Here is an 18,912-nt window from a genome sequence, read left to right as displayed (position 1 = left end):
GGTGAGAATGGAGAAAGCTGTTGAAGGGGAGAGATTGAGACAGGAAAAGGGCAGAGAGGGATTTAGGAATGAAAACAATAAATAATGAAGAGGCATAGGAAGAATTAGAACAAGAAATAGAGAAAGGTATGATTGCTTTGGAATAAAGAGTCAATTCCAACTCATTTATTTAATCTTGTAAAAGCTGAGAATTTTATCTGATATGATCATCTTGGTTCCCTTGATAGTCTGGAGAGGTTATTGCAAAGGCTGACTCCTGTTCTTCCCTCAGAGATATATATTTCTAAGCAGTCTGAATTATAGATGCCTTGTTCTCTCTTTCAGCAATGACTCTAATGAGAGTTTAAACTGGCTGTCAACATTTTACATGGCTTCAGTTAGGAGGGATACATTTCCCTAACACTATCAAGATGGCTTTACAACCACAACAGTTCAACCTGGCAGGCAGAAGCAGCTGGGCTGATGCAAAAAATTATGAAAAAAGTAAGGCTAAACAAGGTTAAACCTAGCATGAAGATGGCAAAAACCAATGGAAGAATGGTTCCTCAGTGTCATTATCAAAAGAGCTGATAAAACCCCCGAAAAAACCCCCTCCAACAAAACAGGATTTATTACAAAATTATGGGTAGATGTTAATTTTGATAATCTTTAAACAGCCTTATACTGCACAGAGGAAGACATAAGAGTGTATTTATTTAATTATATTTTCTTCCAGAGGAAATATGATGTTTTCTCATGAAACAGCTTCATCCCTTTGAGATCATGTTCTTTACATTCAAATCTTCAGTGAAATGATTTGGTAGATTTCCCATCACTTTTAAAAGCAGCGAGTTAGTGGTGGCAGTACATGGAAAGGACAATAGGAATGCTAGAGCTATAACATTTTTCAGCACAGGAAGAAGCCAAGATATAAGTATTTCTAAAGTCTAATTTTTTCTAAAGTGTATTTTTTTCTAAATATACATGGGTTTCGATTAAATCAGCATTATTTGCACAGGCATTAAAATTGCTAGCAACTCAATCTTTTCTAGCCTTAAGCTGAAGTACCTCACAAATGTAACATTACATATACAAAGATCATTTCAGTAATATAAATCTCGTGGACAGAGAACAGAAAAAAAAATGAAAGGGTGAAATCCAGAAACGAAAGGAAACGAAGAAAAGAACATGACTAAATACAATAAAACATTTTACACATACTTTCAGAAAGCTTCCATTTTAACTATTTTTTCAAGTGCATCTATAGCTTTGATAGTTACATTATCCCTGTCGGTATTACATACATTACTTTTTATATTCATTTTTTAGAAAACCAGATTGCACATTTTTTTTTCTTCAAACAATTTCGCATCCCTTTGTTGCTAAGAATGTTATTCCTATACATAATGTGTGTTTGAAGGAATGACTGAGATTTTTTAATATGTGTTAACATGGTTTGTTACTATATTTGTAAGTGCAACATCTTACATTTCTAGACAAAGCTTATTAAAATAAAAGCACCGACATCTGTTGAATGTCTGTGTCCACATTAGTGTGCTTGCTAAGAGCAGTAATGAGATTTCAAAGTGAATCCTCTAGCTACCCCTGAGCATTGATTCAGTTTGAAAGGGATATTCATTAACCAATATTTGATTATTTTTGAAGTTAACCACAACAGGAGCTTTGGTCTCAGATCGGCCTCAGATGCAGTAACAGTGATGGAGCAGATTTAAGTGTTTGAACCAATGATTTCTCCTTTTGGACATCTTCATATAAGGAGCATTCTGGGGACGTTTATCCAGTGAAACAGAGTAAAACTAGCCTGGAGGAAGTAAAAGACATACTGACTATAAAATATTTCATATATTGTCAATGGAGGCACTTTACCATTGGCATTTTGATATTGAAAATCTGTGCTATGGCACAAAATTGGTTTCTATTGTGGACATAGCATTTTTCATGCACTTTTGATTATTTACTTTCCACCTAAATGAGACAAAGTGGACAGAAGGGGAAACAATTTAATGTAATTGGTCATGAGATACCAAAAAAAAATAGCACTGACTGCAAGCACTTAGCATGCATAGTTTGTGAAGAATTCCAAAGATTAATTAACCCATACTATGCATTTCAACCCACACTAGAATAATTCCAAAAATAATTCTCCAACATGTATGGAGAAATCAGAATAATTTTTCAGTTATTTGTTAAATGAGAGAAAAAAAGATAAATACTTGATTTAGTTGCAATTGATAATATGGGCAAAACTCAGTTATATAAAAAGTTCTACTGATGACTTACAGGATGGAATTCCATGTTCTTTTTCCATTAAATTACAAAAGAAAGAGTTTAGCTGATGTCACCACTTTGCACCTAGTTACTGTGGATAGACAACCTATAAAACATGGTTTTCTGATTAGGATTTATGGATTTTGTGTGCTGAAAGAACTGAAAGAAAAAATGTCAGTAGAATTCTGTTCCATCATGGTTAATGTGTACTTCCAGTTCTTCTGAGTTCCATTTAAATCTCTTTCTCTTTGCAAACAGCCACATCTCTTTCATTCAGTACTTACTCTTTGTTAGCCAAAACTTTTCAGTGCAGACATTAATCTCCTTGGCTTTCAATGTTGAAGTGTCCCTAATGTTATAATCAGCTTTTTATTTAGGAGAAACAGAAGGCTGTTTCCAATAGCATAGACAAAGATGATTTATTTCACCAACCCAACAGGATTTGAGGTTAGTGGCAAGAAAAAAAGACACAAAATACCTCAGCTCATCTGAACTGCCCACATCTGATCAGTATGTTTATTCCTCAAAATTTACACTACAGTCGAGACAAAATCCTAGAAATATTCTTTGCAAAGAGGAAGTAGGTATAAATAGTGTTTGCCAAACACAGAAGGCCAGAAGTTGGAGGTTTCTAATAACACTGTTCAGAGAGATACTGGCTGAAAATCCTTTGCCAGAAATGCCTTATGTAGCTTGGACGGCTAGAATGCAGAAGGTGTTCTTTTGTCTTGAGAAGCCTGTATGTTCCACAGCAGGCAGAGAGCAAAACACAGAGACAGTGTTTTACAACTAGGAGCCAAAATAGAGGACTGTGACATCTGGGAATTATAAATGTGTTGATCATCATACAATTTATTCTGACTTGAATATAAGCACACTGAAGCAACGTAAGCAAGAACAGTATGTAAGCTTATTGTAGCATTGTGGGGGCATGACACTGTGAGGCAGACAATTCAGCAATTTACATAAGTATGAGAACAATGTGACCACCAAAGGGGAAAAGAGAAGTTGCATATAAGAGGTATCGAAGTAGGACAAAGTTGCAGAGGACAATATAATCACAAGGGTCTGCAAACCCACTGGTCTTCCAACCAAGTATACCATGATAACTGGAAAGATATCCTTCACCCTCAAAGCAGCACCAAGAAGAGATGATTTCCCTCCCAAGGCTGGGAGAGGGGTAGCAGCAAACAGCATGAAACAGCAGGCACAAGTGAGGAAAACTGCGGAAGAAACAAGATAAAACACTGCACATCTGTCTTATCCTGTCAACAGCTCTCAAGGCTGATGACCTTTTTCTCACTAAGGACCACCACAAACCACAGCCAGCAGTGGCAGCAGTGATGTGGAGTTGCACACACACAGGTAACTCAGAATTTAGGAGCTGAAAACACTTTGTACAGTTTGTGTTGAGGCTTTGTTGAAGGCAATGCAATAAACTTTTAAAAAAATATTGATTGTTAATATGCAATTACAAAGCAGTGTCATGAAGTGTGCTGCAAATGAATGAATTTAGTAGACATAGCTTTTTGAAGTCTAAAAGCCATCTGGCTTGTCTGTTTTCAAAGCACTCTTGCCACAGTAAAGAGGTTTTTTCTCTGTTTTTCACAGTGTGTATATATATACACACATTTTTCAGTTGAAAAGTAATATGGAACTGCTATTGTTTTCTCAACTTTACACTCAGATGTAAAGAGAAATATATTTTTCATAACAGGAGAGGAAAATAGAATCTGAATCTTTAAACACTTTTAATTTACAGGCAGGTGTTCACTTACATCATGATATCTAAAATCTTCCATTCCTTTACATACATTTACTATCTTTCCTGTGGATATGATATAAATTAGTCAGCTCTGGTCAATTGCCTAAATAAAGAGTTTAGCTCTTAAGTTCGCTGAGTTTTTCAGCTTCCTTCCTTCAGAAGTCATGGAGTCAGTGAAACTACATAAGGAAGCATAGTGAATTCTTGCTTTCTTATAGATTAAATGGACATAGATGAAAGTTTTCTCTATTCTGACTCTAAAAAAAACCCAAAAACAACCAAAAAACAAACTCAAGGACTTGTTGAAATCATTTATGACATATAAATTAAGACACCTTAGATATTCATGTTCTTTGTACTTTCTTAGTTGAATAATGAGTTTTAATATCACCAGTCAGACAATGACTCAGAAGATGTAATTTTTATCTCAAAATATTAGTCTTAGTTTGCTGATTAATGAGCTGATTCTGGATCTTTCATTCCTAATTTGCTGCCCACACATTCAGTATTTCTCCTAAGTCTCACTGTACATTTCTTCTCTTTAAAAAAACCCTAAAAATGAACTGGCTCTTAAACACAAGGGAATTATTATCCTCTCCAAGCAATACAATGAAAACAATGATAGACAATATGTAAGTCTGAATCCTTATGGCATAAAAAAACCTCATGTAAGAAAAAGCAAATTAATTATATCTAGTAATGAAACATATTGATCAAGATACACAAATCTTTATTCACTGTCTAGTAATTTTGTGTTCTAATCTGTAGTTTGTTGTTTATATGGTAGCCATTAATAGCCTTAAATTTTGGATTTTTCTTTGTCCCTTGTTTTTTTATTCACCTTTCTGTCTCCCATAACTGAGCAATTTGTTACTTCTGTTATATACCATCCACTTGATTTTGTTTTTCTTGACACAGTTCTGAAACACAAAGCCAGAAAAAAGCCGCTTTAAACATATATCCAAACTTGCTGGTTTGTTGTTGTTATTGTTCTTGGGTTTGTTTTTGGTTTTTTATGAAAAGGCCATTCTGATTTGGGTTAGCTTTCAGCTTCAGAAATTTCAGGAAAAATAGGAAAAGATAGCAAGCAAAATAAACAGTTTACAGAATTGTACCATGCCATCCTATGGCAAAGGATAACAGAGAGGGGATGAGGTCAGGGAGCAGATCAAGAATGAATGATTAAGACTATCTAGGATAAATTAATGAAGATCTACAGTTAGACTGGTATCAATTACTTAAATACTTGTGCTTAACATTCTGATTCCTTGGTGCAAGGATTACAAGGGTATCAAATACATGGGAGTACAGAAAGTACTTTTCAGATGTAAATCAGGTCAACAACTGGATCTTCACTCACATTATGCTCTGATCAAGTTATATGTATTATTGTTTTATGTATTTCATGCTCCTAAAGAGCATACCAAAAATGACAATTAGAAAGAAAAACAATTAGACAAGAAAACTGGATATCAGTTGAGAAATAACTTTTATTATGACATATTAAATAATTCCCTGGAAACAAATTATAAATATACTAATCTTTCAATTTTTTCCCTTCTGAACAGGCTTTTAAAAGTGAAATTGTCAATGAAAATGTTCTGGTATTTTTAACCAGTTTTTGTCTCAAAAGATACATATGGAACCCTTAGAAGCACATAATATGTATCAACTACAAAAAATATATCTTAGCTGAAATTTAACTAAAGCTTAAAAAAAATAAGCCAAAGAATTGAAAATCACAGACATAAAGCTTTAACAACTTGACAAGGAATTCAGTTCCTTGGGATACCCTGTCAGACACTTGCTTTTGAGTTAGAGATACCAGATTGTCTTCTTAGCATGTGTAGAAAAAGCATACCTCTAGAATGGGTGTATTTTGTTTTCATCCCAAAATAGATATCCAGGATGACACTTCTGTGCAAAAGTCTTTTTCTTAGAAGATTAAATAGAAAACCTAGAGTGATTTGCACAGTTCAAAGTATTTCTCTAAGCTCCCTAGGTTTTCTGTGCATAAAGTCAGATGAGAAGAATCATCTCATGTGTCTCTGATTTTCAAAGTCCTTGAGTTGCAGTGGAAAGCCTGGGGGAGTTGAATCAACTGATTGCTATATAAGTATAAAGACAATGAAAGATTGCATAGAAAAATGTTAAAATGAAAAGGACTTTGAAATGTAATCCTTTGTTTCACTGCCTTTCTCCCTAACAAATCAAAGCATTCATATTGCATTGTCCTTTATTCCATAAACTGGTGACTTACTTGTAAGAAAAGAGCTTAAAGAACAAAAGCTTGAATCAAGATAGTTTAAAGAGCAAAAACAAGACTGTCATCCCTGTAGCAGACTAAAAGACATTAAAACTATTTTCTAGAAACTAAACAAATGCATCCATAACAGGAAGATTGTACATGTCAGGGACTAGTAGTAAATTGTCGCAGAAATTGAGAATAACAGAGGTACATATTGTACATTTTTCTTGTAAAAGAGTGGAGAAATTTGTAACAGTGAGGTAAAAAAATGAAAGTCTAGTGAAGTAATACCATGGAATAAAGCAGAATTATGAAGGGACCAGAACTGCCAACTGCCTCCTCTCTCAGCTTTTAAGGATTAATAAATAATTCTCTAAACATTTGAACACCCTATATCTCTGGTATTATTCCGTTTAGCTGTAAAATAATTTTTTAGAATGCATTATATAATGTAACCCAGAAAGAAAGGTCACACCAATATTACTATGTTAGTTGAAAGAGGGAGTTATTCTGTATTTCTTTTAAAACATGGATGCCAATTAAAATTTGCATAAAAACTAATTTTTTGAATAAAGAATAAATTTAAATGGCTTGGTGTTTATCTACCTGACTAGGATATATTGCAGATTCAAGATCCTAAACATATACTCATTTTCCATTATTGATTTACTTATTTTTAAGATTTTCAAAGATACAGTGATATGAATGTGTTATTATGCTTAAAATTTAAATATCTTTTAAATATATCTTTTACCAAAGAGTAATCTTTTTTCCTGTGTTTTGCTGGAGAGATAGAACCTATATAAGGGTATAAGGATATGTAGGATATGAATTTGGATTATTTACGTTAAGTTATCTCAGACTCACATTTGTGATTTCTTCATTTTTTTACTACAAGGAGAAGCTTCCATTTTGAGATGAACCTTGCAGAGAAAAACAATAATCATGATAGTTCCTGCTAATAAGGATCCCAGGTCAATTTTTCTACTCAACAACAGTACATAGTTGAAGAAAACTTACATGCCCCTGCTTGATGTAGGATTTGGCCTTAGGTGTTGGATTCTGACTCAGAAATTTTTCAGAAAATTTTCTTTGGATGTTCACATTTTGCTTTCCTCTTCCTCTTCCCCACCTACATCTGCCCGCCCCCCCCCCCCCCCCTTCCCCCTGATGACAGGTTTTGGGAGAATTTTAAAGTACTTTGATTTTGACTATGTTGAAATTATTGTAAATTGACTCAATTTAGAGATTGAATTCTACATAATGCAGATATTAAATCATTTTCCTACTGCTTATGAAATGCATAATATTCCTACTATGAGGTGAAAAATCCTGTAATTTAATGAAACAGAAAAAGCAGGGGCAATGAATGATGCATAGTAGAGATACCAAGCATGCAATTGATTTCACAGATGCTTGATCCCCTCACTCCAGCCCCCTAAAAAACAAACAGTTATATTGGTATTTTCTGCATTTCACTGACAATCAACCCAAAATGCTTCATATTCCTCACAAGAAAAGAACCTTTTCAACTATTATACAGAGAGTTTTTACACAGTATGAAAGTGTATTATTCTCTCAAGCTGAGCATGGCATGAACAATTCTTCTAAGCAGTTTAAAACAGATAATGAATAATGATGTTCAACTCTGTAGGAATCCAAATCTGAAGAGGTCTATGAGGGGATATTTGAATATGCTGGTCCTGCCTGTAGAAGAAAATACAGTGTGTGGATTGTTAACTCATATTTTAAAAGCTATTGATTTAGCATAATGGACCAGAGAAAATTTCTGGAGTAATTTTAATGCAGAGCAGGAATAGTTAAGTCACAGCAATAGCTTGATAAAGAGATCTTGGGTTTACATAAATAGATCAGAATCTGCAAAGCGCTCTATCACACCATTATGCAGAGATCACAACATGTTGTTGCATTGTGGAGAAGAGAAAATACTATACCTGAAAAAAACTCACAAAAGAATAAAGGCTGGGAAAGAAAAGGGAGACGGTGAGTTCCTCTGATTCAAAATAAGACTTTGTTATTGCAGTCACCCTCAGGGCCAGAGATATTTAGTGCTCCTTATATCATGGTTGTGAAAGTAACATTAGCATTCAGTGCCTCTTGGAGAAGAAATATATCCATATGCATATTTAAATATAGATGATCTATTTGCAGCATCTGATTGATTGTAAAATTTAATTTTGACATTAGAAAGAATTTTAATATATATTAACATATAAGTATAAGGAGAAAGACCTCCAAAAGTAGATAGGTAAAGCACCTAGTTGCCATTGTAGGTGAAAAATCAAAAATTATGATTTTCAAGACTCTTTCAACTGTTGATTGATCTTCAAGGTGATGGTGAGTTTCTCAAGTCTCTATCTAGTGGACAGTCTAAGTCTTGTCTATGGGAACCAATAGAGGAGTTGACTTTAAACCAAACACATTTGCAACACATTATATATAAAAATATGCAAAAGAAATTATACAAAATTGAAGGAGGTGTTAATATTACACCTGGTAGGCTGAATGTAAGCATTCACCTGACATATGGATAATCTAGATCTTTTTGTCTATCGAGTAAGTAAAAGTTGTAATAAGATCTTAAGTTTTAATTTAATTTTAAATTAAAATTTTCTTAAGTATAAATTTTTGGTTATCTTTAAGATTACCCCTTTTTCAAAGTTTATCTGTCTTTTAATGTTTAATTTTTCTGATTTGCAAAGCACCAATCCATGATTTTTTGTGTCTGCTGTTTTCTATCATTATATGAAACAACCTTGGTTGCTTAATTTCTTATCAATTGCTCCTGGTAATCTTAATCCACATATGTTCAAACCACCACCATCATCTCCCTCTCTCCCCAAACAAATGAACAGAAAGGTAAAAATACTATTCACACAATCAATTTTTTTTAAAAAAGTATATATTTACTTTAAGAATAGATTCAAAACTGACATATCTTGCAACAAAATTGTATTTTTCAGTCTTGACCTCCCTGACAAGATTTTGTATTTTGATTGACTCTCAGGTTTTAAGCTAATTTACATTGGCAGCAATTATTTTGATAGCATTGGAGAACACCACTATTGCAATTTGAGGAATTAATTAAACATCCCTGGGCTCTACATTAAAAAAATGAATTATATAGTCGTGTCACCAATGTTTAAACTGTGTTTTAACTTCTCAGTGTGGCTGTTTATAATAATCTCCATCTCATTGTTCTCATTAGTTGCGAGCAAAACTGTGACACATAGCTACCAAATAGATAGGGGTTTTGGCTCTTTTAAACTCTTAAATGGTTCAAGGACTCAAATGTATTTCAAAGGAGGTAAGAAAATGTGAAATTCCACCCTCTTGTCCATTGAGAGTTCTGTACACTTTTCAGAACAGTAGGAATTATGTTTGGGAAGAGTTCTTCTGAGACAACTGAAATGTCTCACCTAAAAGCTAATGATATATCAACTTTAAAGATGCAATAACATTGTGGAGAAAATAATAGGCTTCTCTTTGGCAGAGAGATGATCTTCCAAATGCTTCCCATGACAGCCCTCAGTTTGAAACTTGCAGTGTTTTGGGATTGCTTGTCCTGCTGTCACCCACTGAACCTTCTTTGAAGGGTCTGTTCAATGTATTTGAAAAATTTGGTGCGCTTTTCTCAACCATGGGTAACGCCAATGCCAAGGCCCTAAATATTCCTTTAAAAGATGCCATATTTTTGAATAGTATTTTTAAGTTGGGGGAAGTGGCTTCCATGCAGTGCCTTATTCTCAAAAGAAATCAGAGTGTTGAGGATTATTTTAACAGTGTTTTGGTGGGTTTTTTTTTGTTTGTTTGTTTGTTTGTTCTTTTTTTCTTCTAGCATATTATAGCCTAGTACATCAAACTAGGCAGGAAAATTTTACAAGTGGACTTCAATAAAAGCTGTGTCTTAATCCTCTGTGATGTACGACCAAGTTTCCCTAAAGAAGAAGAGAATCCTTGCCATTGCAGAAGGGATCACAGAAACACTACTCAAGGCTTCCTCCCTGCTGTGTGAATCCTCTTGAAGTTTATTGTAGGGTTTTTTTCCTCTGATATTGAATAAAAATTTACATGAACTAATGCTCTGGTACTAGCAGCCGTATCTTTTCTTAAAGGGTGGGGCCCATTCACGGCCTGATCAATAATACTGCTGTTGCAAAGCCTAGAAATGTCAGAACATTAAACTTAAGCACACGCCTGTAGTTTTGGGTATTCTTAACTGTGGGAATCACAGTTCAGGTTTGTGCTGCTCAGCAGGTTGTCAGCACACAGAGTAGTTACAGGGTTCAGGAAGGGCTGGAAATTTTCTCCTGTATGCAGTCTGTGTGAGGTCACCTTGGATTGGGAGAAAGAGCATTAGGCACAAAATCTGAACCCTGACATTTCTCACAGAATAAAACTTGTTCTGTTTTACTTACAGGGATTCTATTCCCTACAGCTGAGAAGAAAGAAATATTCCCTTCCCAGACTCAGTCATAAACCCCCATATTTTATTTTGTGAACAGACCATACAATCAATACAGAGATCTTTAAACCATATTATTATAGTAGCAGACATATAAACATTTGTCTGATTGCAAATAGCTTCTATGTTTATCATGCCTGTCCAGTAAGAACGAGATATTTCAATTCTTTCTTAAAAGGATTCATGTGTTGATTAGATTCCAGATATAGCTTTTAGTTTTTTAAAAAGAAAATTATTCTTCAAGTGGTCTACTGGTATGTGGCGCACAAACTTTAAGACTTGCAACCTCAGTGGTATTAAATCCCACTGAGATAAACACAGCAGCCTCCTTTAGTCAAGAAAAAAACCACAGGCTGATTTTTTCCATTTTTTTTTCAGCATAAGTTATAATTCTACCTGACTGACAATTCTAGTTAGAAAAGAGTTCTTATAAGAATTTCATCCTGTATGTGAAAGGTCAGAATCAGAGGTTAAGTGTTCTACAGCCAGGCTTTAGGCTTGTTGTTACAGAAGCCCAGAGGAGCAAAAACATTTTCAAGTGAAGCAGTAATGGGTAGAGATAAACAAAACATGCAAGCTCTGTATGGAAAAAAAAACAAAACAAAACAACCCAATCTTTTGTGTTCTAAGAGGAAGAACAGAAATTAAAAATAAACAAAAATATTCAGGAAAAGATGACCTTTACTCCAGAAGATTTAAGTATAAGAGCCTGTATCAAACCATATGAATAATTTACATTAAAAAAATCCAACAAAACTGCTAACTCTCAGTAACCTATTATTGGAATATATTAAAATTATCTGCAAACTATATTATAAAAAAGAGTACTTAAAATTTCAAAAAATATTAAGGCATAGAGAAGCACTGTGAAATTGTCTGTACAACTTCTCTTTGACCCAAGTTGATTTTACGCATTAACCATATGATTCTATTTTTTCATTTGTGTTCTTGAATGAACCTGAGGAGTGACTTATGAGAACACTACTTGTTACTCACTCTTCCTTTGCATGGGCAACAGTGAGTAAAATACGGACTAAAATTATAAAATTTAGATTCTTGTGTAGAGAGATTACTATCAGCTGACAATTGTCGTATGTTTTTAATTGTAGATGAAAAATATAATTCTCTTTCACGTGAGCACTTGGTCTCTTTTTTATGTAAAAAAACCCCATTGATTTTAATGCTTGCTGTTTCACAACAGCCAGTTATATGTAGAGACAGGGCTGGTGTGCATTGCTTCTAAGGTAGTTTTGGACTTGAGGCAGTTTTGGACTGTGACAGTACCTGTCAAAGAACACCTTTGCATAAAAGCTGGGAACCTTCATACTTTAAAAATAGCTTCTTGATTCATAATGAAAGAGAGAAAAGCCAGAAGAATAACAGGGAGTTTTCTACATATCAGCAAGTTTGCTCGCTACTGCAGTTGCAGTCTACCTGCCACCCTAAGGATGACAGTAGCCCTTGTCAGAACTAAATTACTGAGAGTATTAGCAGCATTCAAGCATCAGCCAGTCAGAGAACAAGTGCCTCTCCACTACCTATTTCAGCATTAACCATTTCATGTGTCTTGATACAAGGTCACTTTACGCTGCATTATGGCATTATGTGTTTTTTCTTACCCTCACAAATGCAAAAGGCATTATAATGGCAACTGTGACTACCATGTCTATGCAGGTATGTAGGAGTAAAATCAGGCTATAAACAATGTGGTTAATTTCTTTTCTGAATAAAAGAACAATTTCAATTCAGTATTACTGAATGTAGGACCCATGTGACAGCTATTAACCTGTACAGTATTTAACATTTGTCTTGCAAATGGAAGATAATGTAAAAGCTTTTGCTGAAATATCTTTAAAAAACCCCCTATGATTTATAATTAACAAACAAATTCAGTTTCTGATTAAAAAAAAATCTCCTTATTATTACAGGTTATGCCTAATTGCCGCAAATTAATAAAACCTGATTGCCCTCTCTGGATCATACAGTTATTTTTTTGACACAGGCATTTCCCCTGCATTCATTTTCTTTTTTCCCCTTTTTCCAATACATTTCTGAAATATTTCTGCTATATATACCTTGCTCATATAAACTGGATATAAACTGTGCATTTGTGAAATGAAGCATCTATGAAATGAAGGTACATGGTATTGTATTCTGAGACCTAATATTGAACTATTAAACTTCAGGCCAGTTAGAATTAACCATTTCAGCCCAGAACGAAGATTTAAGTACATGACAATGTTTCAAAAGGCAGCAAAACTAGTAAATTACTAAGATGGACTGCATAAAATGACCTTATGTGCTCAGTTTTTTCAAAAAATTTAAATTCATCTCATGTGGTTTTCCTTTGAAATATGGCTCAAACCATAGTGAAGCCATATTTATCTTTCTACATGAGTAATCACATCTACTTAGAATTTCTTCTCTTTGTCCTGATTTTCACCTGCAAAGAACAAGAAATTGAAAAATTTACCACAAGTATTTGAAACAGATGATTTTCTTTCTGAAAATTTAGTTCATCTCTAAAACTGTTACCCCTCAAAACTGAGAATTTAACACCCATGGAAACAATACAGATTGCCATTAAAATAGACCATAACTCAGCCTTTAATGTTGTCACTGGGACATACAGCATTTTCTTCCTTGAAGAACATCACCTGACCATGTGATATGTTGCTTTCATATTTTCATTCCTAAACAATTGATTCAATTAAATATTTAAATGTCTTCTAATTTCAACTACTCAGTGAAAGTGTTGAGAATTTAGAAAATACAGGAAATATAAAACACCGCCAGGAATCTTAATGATGCTGAAATAGAACTCTACCTCTATTCTCTTTCTTTAATGGAAAATACTGAAAAAGCTTTGTTTTCCCAGTTTGTCACTTTCTTCCCCTCCTACTAATATAACTTCATAACATACAAGGATTCCAAAAAGAACATCCTCTTCAAATTTCAAAGGAAACCCCTAACCACATCAATGATTTTACCTCTGCTCTCCTTTTTTAAGTCAGTCTTCTCTGCTCCAGCCTGACCCTTGAAGATTTTGGCTATGTATTCATGCCAGTCTGCAATATGATCCACATGAACCTCTCTCCCTAACCATGGAATACAACAATGCAGCTATGATGCAGATTAAGATATCTAGAATTCTATTTATGGCTACTGAGAGAAGTTTCCTTTCTTTATCATCCACATGCTTTTAACTGTCATTGGGATTTTCTTCTGAATAAAAGGATCATACTGTTGTTGGCATTCTGCAGCATGAACCTTTAGATATGTGTCTTGAGCAAGAAAACAATTTTTTTTTAATAGAGAAAACAAACCACATTGTAGTTTATAATATTATAAAGACATTATAGAAGTCAGAGGAATGTTCTGCTGTAAAATAAGTTGTCCCACTTGAAAGATCAAAATTATAAGGGGTGCCACTCTTTAATTTGGATGTAGCATCAGAAATCCTATAGTTATCTCTGGAAGAGTTTCAAATAAATAGAATACAGATTATTTCAGGAGAAAGAGAGAGGATAAAAGTGAATATATATCTTTGAAACTGTTCATATATTACACAGTATATTTCAAATCAGCGACAGATGCAGAAAATGTGTAAAAATGTGTAAAAACATTATAATTTTATTTTAAGTGCAGTCTTGGTCTGTCAAGGCTCTGAGCAGTCTTCAGGATCCTGAAATACTTTCAGAAAGGATAACAAAATATAAATGTATATAGAGAAAGACAGCCTGTCAAATTGTTTATTTCAGAAGGAAATCCTAAAAAAAACGCTTTAATGAAAAAAAAAAGGAATTCTTTTAGATTCAAATGTTAATGTTTTGTTTCAAAAATGATTTTTTTTTCTTATGAGGTAATATAAACTAGTCCACTTTATTAAATGGAGTGAGAAAGACAATCAAGAGAAAAGGAATCCCTTTCATTTTGCAAATGGAAGTACAGAGGTTTCTCCATTTATTATGAATGGAGCTTGATGAATTGGGATACTTAGTGGCCTGATTTTAAGTGCTAAAATTGATTGAGATGGATCATATCTTTTGTGACTCTTATGAGGAAAGCTTCCTTCTGCTGTTTCCATCAAGACACATACACAAAAACTCCCTTATTGGGTAAAGTTATGGTGATGTGAAGAATGATGTATGTAAACAAGGCTGTTTTCTCTGTTTTCGGTGGGTTTTTTATTTGTCTTGTTTGTTTCTTTGCTTGTTTTGTATGTTTGTTTTAACTACTGTTTTAAATATATATCATTGTGGTCTTTACCACAGAGAAGGCTCCAAACTAAATGTATTTTACTCACAGCCAAGTCTATCATTCCCTTATCTGGTCATTAGAAGTGACAAAACTTAGGAAATAACTTGCATGGATATTTTTTTCTATGATAGTAAATCATATCTAAAACCTAAAGGTAAGTAAAAAGTCAAAAGAGTAAATTACTTGAAATATTTTGGACCTAGAAAAATGGGCAGTAAATCTTAGACTAACCTTTTTCAATGATCTGTGCTATAAAAAACAGGACTGAAATGTATATCAAGCTATACCTCGATGAATAAAAAAGGCTAAGATTTCTGAAAAAAAGGTGAATTTTAATAATTAATTACGTAAAATTAGTTATATGAACTTTCACAATGAGAAAATTGTAGCTCAGATGGTTTTATCACACAAGTATGGTTTTCACTTGAGATGTTCTCATTTTAAGGTGAATCCACTGCTATTTGTAAGTAATGCTGTAATGCAGCCTTCTGAGAAGAGACAAATAAGAGACTTGTAAAATGGTGCCTAAAACCCCCAAACAACAGATTCTGCAAGGTGCACTGCTGTGCCTATGTCAGAAAGGCATTTTATCTTTATTTTCTATCAATTCACAAACTTAATTATTGGTTCAAATGATTTAAACGGTATCAAAAGATAATCTAATTTTTGTTTTATTCCATACTTAGTACAGCTATTGTGTGAGAGTGCTAAGCAATCACAGTTCTCATTACTCCTGACAGGAGACAAGATATTTTGGTGTTAGAGAAAGTGTTCACAGTTATAGGACCTGGTGAAATGGGGTACGTTTTTTAATCTAATATGGTGCCATAAGGAGCACTACACTGGAGATTTATAATATAGCTGAAGTGGTTAGAGAAGAAAGGCAGTAATGAAATATTAATTTTAGAACAGGTCTAGAAGACCCATGTGACATCCGCTGAAAATCCAGGTCACTGGGTTGAATATCACCTGTGTGAAGCTGGGTATCCATTCCTGTGCATGAGTTATTTAGGAGACCCTTTTCTCCAGAGGTCAATTAGTTAAGTAAATTCTCATCACTTCAGCTTTAAGTGTAAACAGAAAATGACAATATCACTTGTGAAAAACAAAACCAAAAAACATTACAATAGATATTTAGATTTAAGATTTTTGCTTTCACCCATGCTGAGAAATCATTTTTCTCAAAAAGGATAAACTAGAAAAGTTGAGGCAGAAAGTGAAAAGTATTATTAATGTTTTATATAACATATTCTGAGTGTCTTGAGTTTGGTGAGTAGAGCAAAGTCCGCACTTATCCATAATATAATGGAACCATATTGGTGTTCTAGAATAATTGGTGTGTTGGGAGCTGCTGTAAAACTACATTTATTGAGGGATAAAAAGAACTACCCTTCTTAGAGATAAGGAATATTAATTGGCGTAGCAAGGTTTGAAGAGCAAAGAGGATAACAGCACAGAACACAGAGACAATAAATAATCCTTCTATGCAACTTTCATCATAAAAAAAAATCAACAAACAGAGATGCTACTGAACATTATAAATACTGGGAAATGTGGGCTTACGGTTGTCACTTAATCCTTGATGAGTCAGTATCTTCAAAGTTACTCCAATATCATTACATATTTTTTTGGTAAAGTGACTAGGCATGACTTCTGTCTCCATTTTATCATGTGCTTGAATTCAGGAAGCTACCGACCTGCAAGCAGAAATGCATGAATTTCTGTGTGTAATCACTGTTTTAATGCTCGAATCAAGCCAGAATAATACAATAATCTTGTCTCTTCAGCATGCATTACTGCTTATACCTTGTACAGAAATGGGCAAAATAACCTCTAATGAGTCAGGACATATTAAGTACTTTTTACATCATCTTGCTCAGCTACTAGATTACCATATAGGTCTCCCAACTGAAGACACTGAGAATTAAAAAAAAAAACCCTTTCATATTTAATTTAATAGCTTCTCACATTTAACCTAAATGGATGCTAAATTTTAATATAGTTTATTTGTTGCTATTTTTCTACATGGACCAGAAATATTCATGAGCCAGACACAAGTTCCACCTCTGAAAGACCCTAACAAATTCCACCTCTGAAAGACCTAACTCTTGTCCTTTGCAAAAAAACCAGACAGGTATCAGACAGAAGGAACCAGTTTTAAAGTGCAGAATGGATCATTTGGATTTTTAGTTTACCAGCAACTGTCATGCAGATTTTCAAAGCCACTCATCCATGTAGTCCTCAAAGGCAGAGAAGTGCACCTGGTATGTAATGAGACATCCTGTCCTGTAAAAAAAAAAAAAAAATTTTTTTTTCAAAACGGTATGACAAAGCCGAGGGAGAATGGGGGGTGTTCATGGGTTTCCATGAACAAATGATAATACCTTGGTAGAATTAATTTTGTCCCTTGTTTCAGTATGGCATTTCAGTTAATTTATTGATGTATCCAAGAGAGTAAGATAGTAGAATACAAATTATAAAAGATCAGAGGGAAGCTGGGAGAAATAGTACAGAAATAATTCTCAGTCACCAGCTGTGGAGGCGAACTATAAATGATGCAAGGTAATGGAGAAAAGCATTTTCCCATTTCTTCAGTGGCAATGTAGTCAAAATTGAAACAACGTACCTGCTGTTAGTATTTTTCTTCTAATCAACAAAAGGAGATCCTGTAGCAGCTGTGCAAAAATACCAGATGCTAAAAATACCAGATGCTGCACGTGTGCTTTTTCATCTCCCTAATTAATTTTTTTGACTACCCTCTGTTTTGCCATTGACTGTTCTCAGGAAATCTGAGATCCTTGGACCAGTCACCTGTGCACTCATATCTATCTCCATTATCATCTTCTGCCCTAAATTCTCCTCCTGAATCCATATTTTTCTGTTTCCTTCTCTTTACCTACTACTTTAATCCTAGAGCGCTGTTTTTCCATTGTATCACATTGCCTCGTATAATTCAGGAGAGTCTACAGATGCTCCCACAACTGCAAGCATGGTTATTTTCTGAAGTGAAATTCAAGATATTCCAATTAAAAGCAGTTATTTTCAAATTAATTTTTTACTAAATATTTTTACCAAGTTCTCTCAGTTACGTGTATGCCATTAAATGTCTCTTTCTTGATTTGTGAATCTTTATGTGTCATTTTAATGATGCAATGAAGATGGTTGATTTTGCCAGTTTTGGGGGTTTTTTCCTACTTATTTTAATATGAATGTAGGGCTTTCAAGACCCTCCTTTAAAAAATTGTCTGATTTTCCATATATATTTAAAGCTCACAGTGATGATTAATGTATCTGAATGGCTTCAGAAAATATCTGAAATACTGTAGAGTATTGATCAGATGCCATTTTTACATTTCTTTACTGTAAGTGAACTCAATAACTATCTAATTGCATTGCTTTTGAAGCTATATGAAACCTTTTAAATTTTTAGATTTTTTTGTAATAACACAGTATACACAAATGACTTGAAAATACTGGAAAGGTCATAAAATATATAAAGTTTATTCTAAGTTTAATGTCAGTATTATGACATCAATTCCTCCTAAACTAGCCGAAGGAAGGAATGATTTCACATAAAAACCTGATTGTGAACATTCATTAAAAGCTATCCCAACTCAGAAATACAACTGAGATGTTTAATATGACTTATACATGCAGGACTAATGACATTAAAAATACATGATAATTGCCATAGAGAAGTAAAAATGTTAATTACTTTTAAAAAAGACCCACATAACGAGTATTGTATTGTATAGTTGCCTTCTGCAATGAAAGAGAAAAAGACCATAAGAAACTCAGGCACTTAAAATACTTAGTAAAAAAACATGTCAGCAAATAATAGGTACAAAAATTTTACATGTGTTTGACTAAGACTTTAATGAAAGA

Source organism: Chamaea fasciata, unplaced genomic scaffold (genome assembly GCF_029207755.1).
Source record: "Chamaea fasciata isolate MVZ Bird 193981 ecotype frontalis unplaced genomic scaffold, bChaFas1.0.hap1 SCAF_2, whole genome shotgun sequence".
Classification (NCBI taxonomy): domain Eukaryota; kingdom Metazoa; phylum Chordata; class Aves; order Passeriformes; family Sylviidae; genus Chamaea; species Chamaea fasciata.
The sequence above is the reverse complement of the archived record's forward strand: the minus strand, read 5'-3'. Positions refer to the sequence as shown.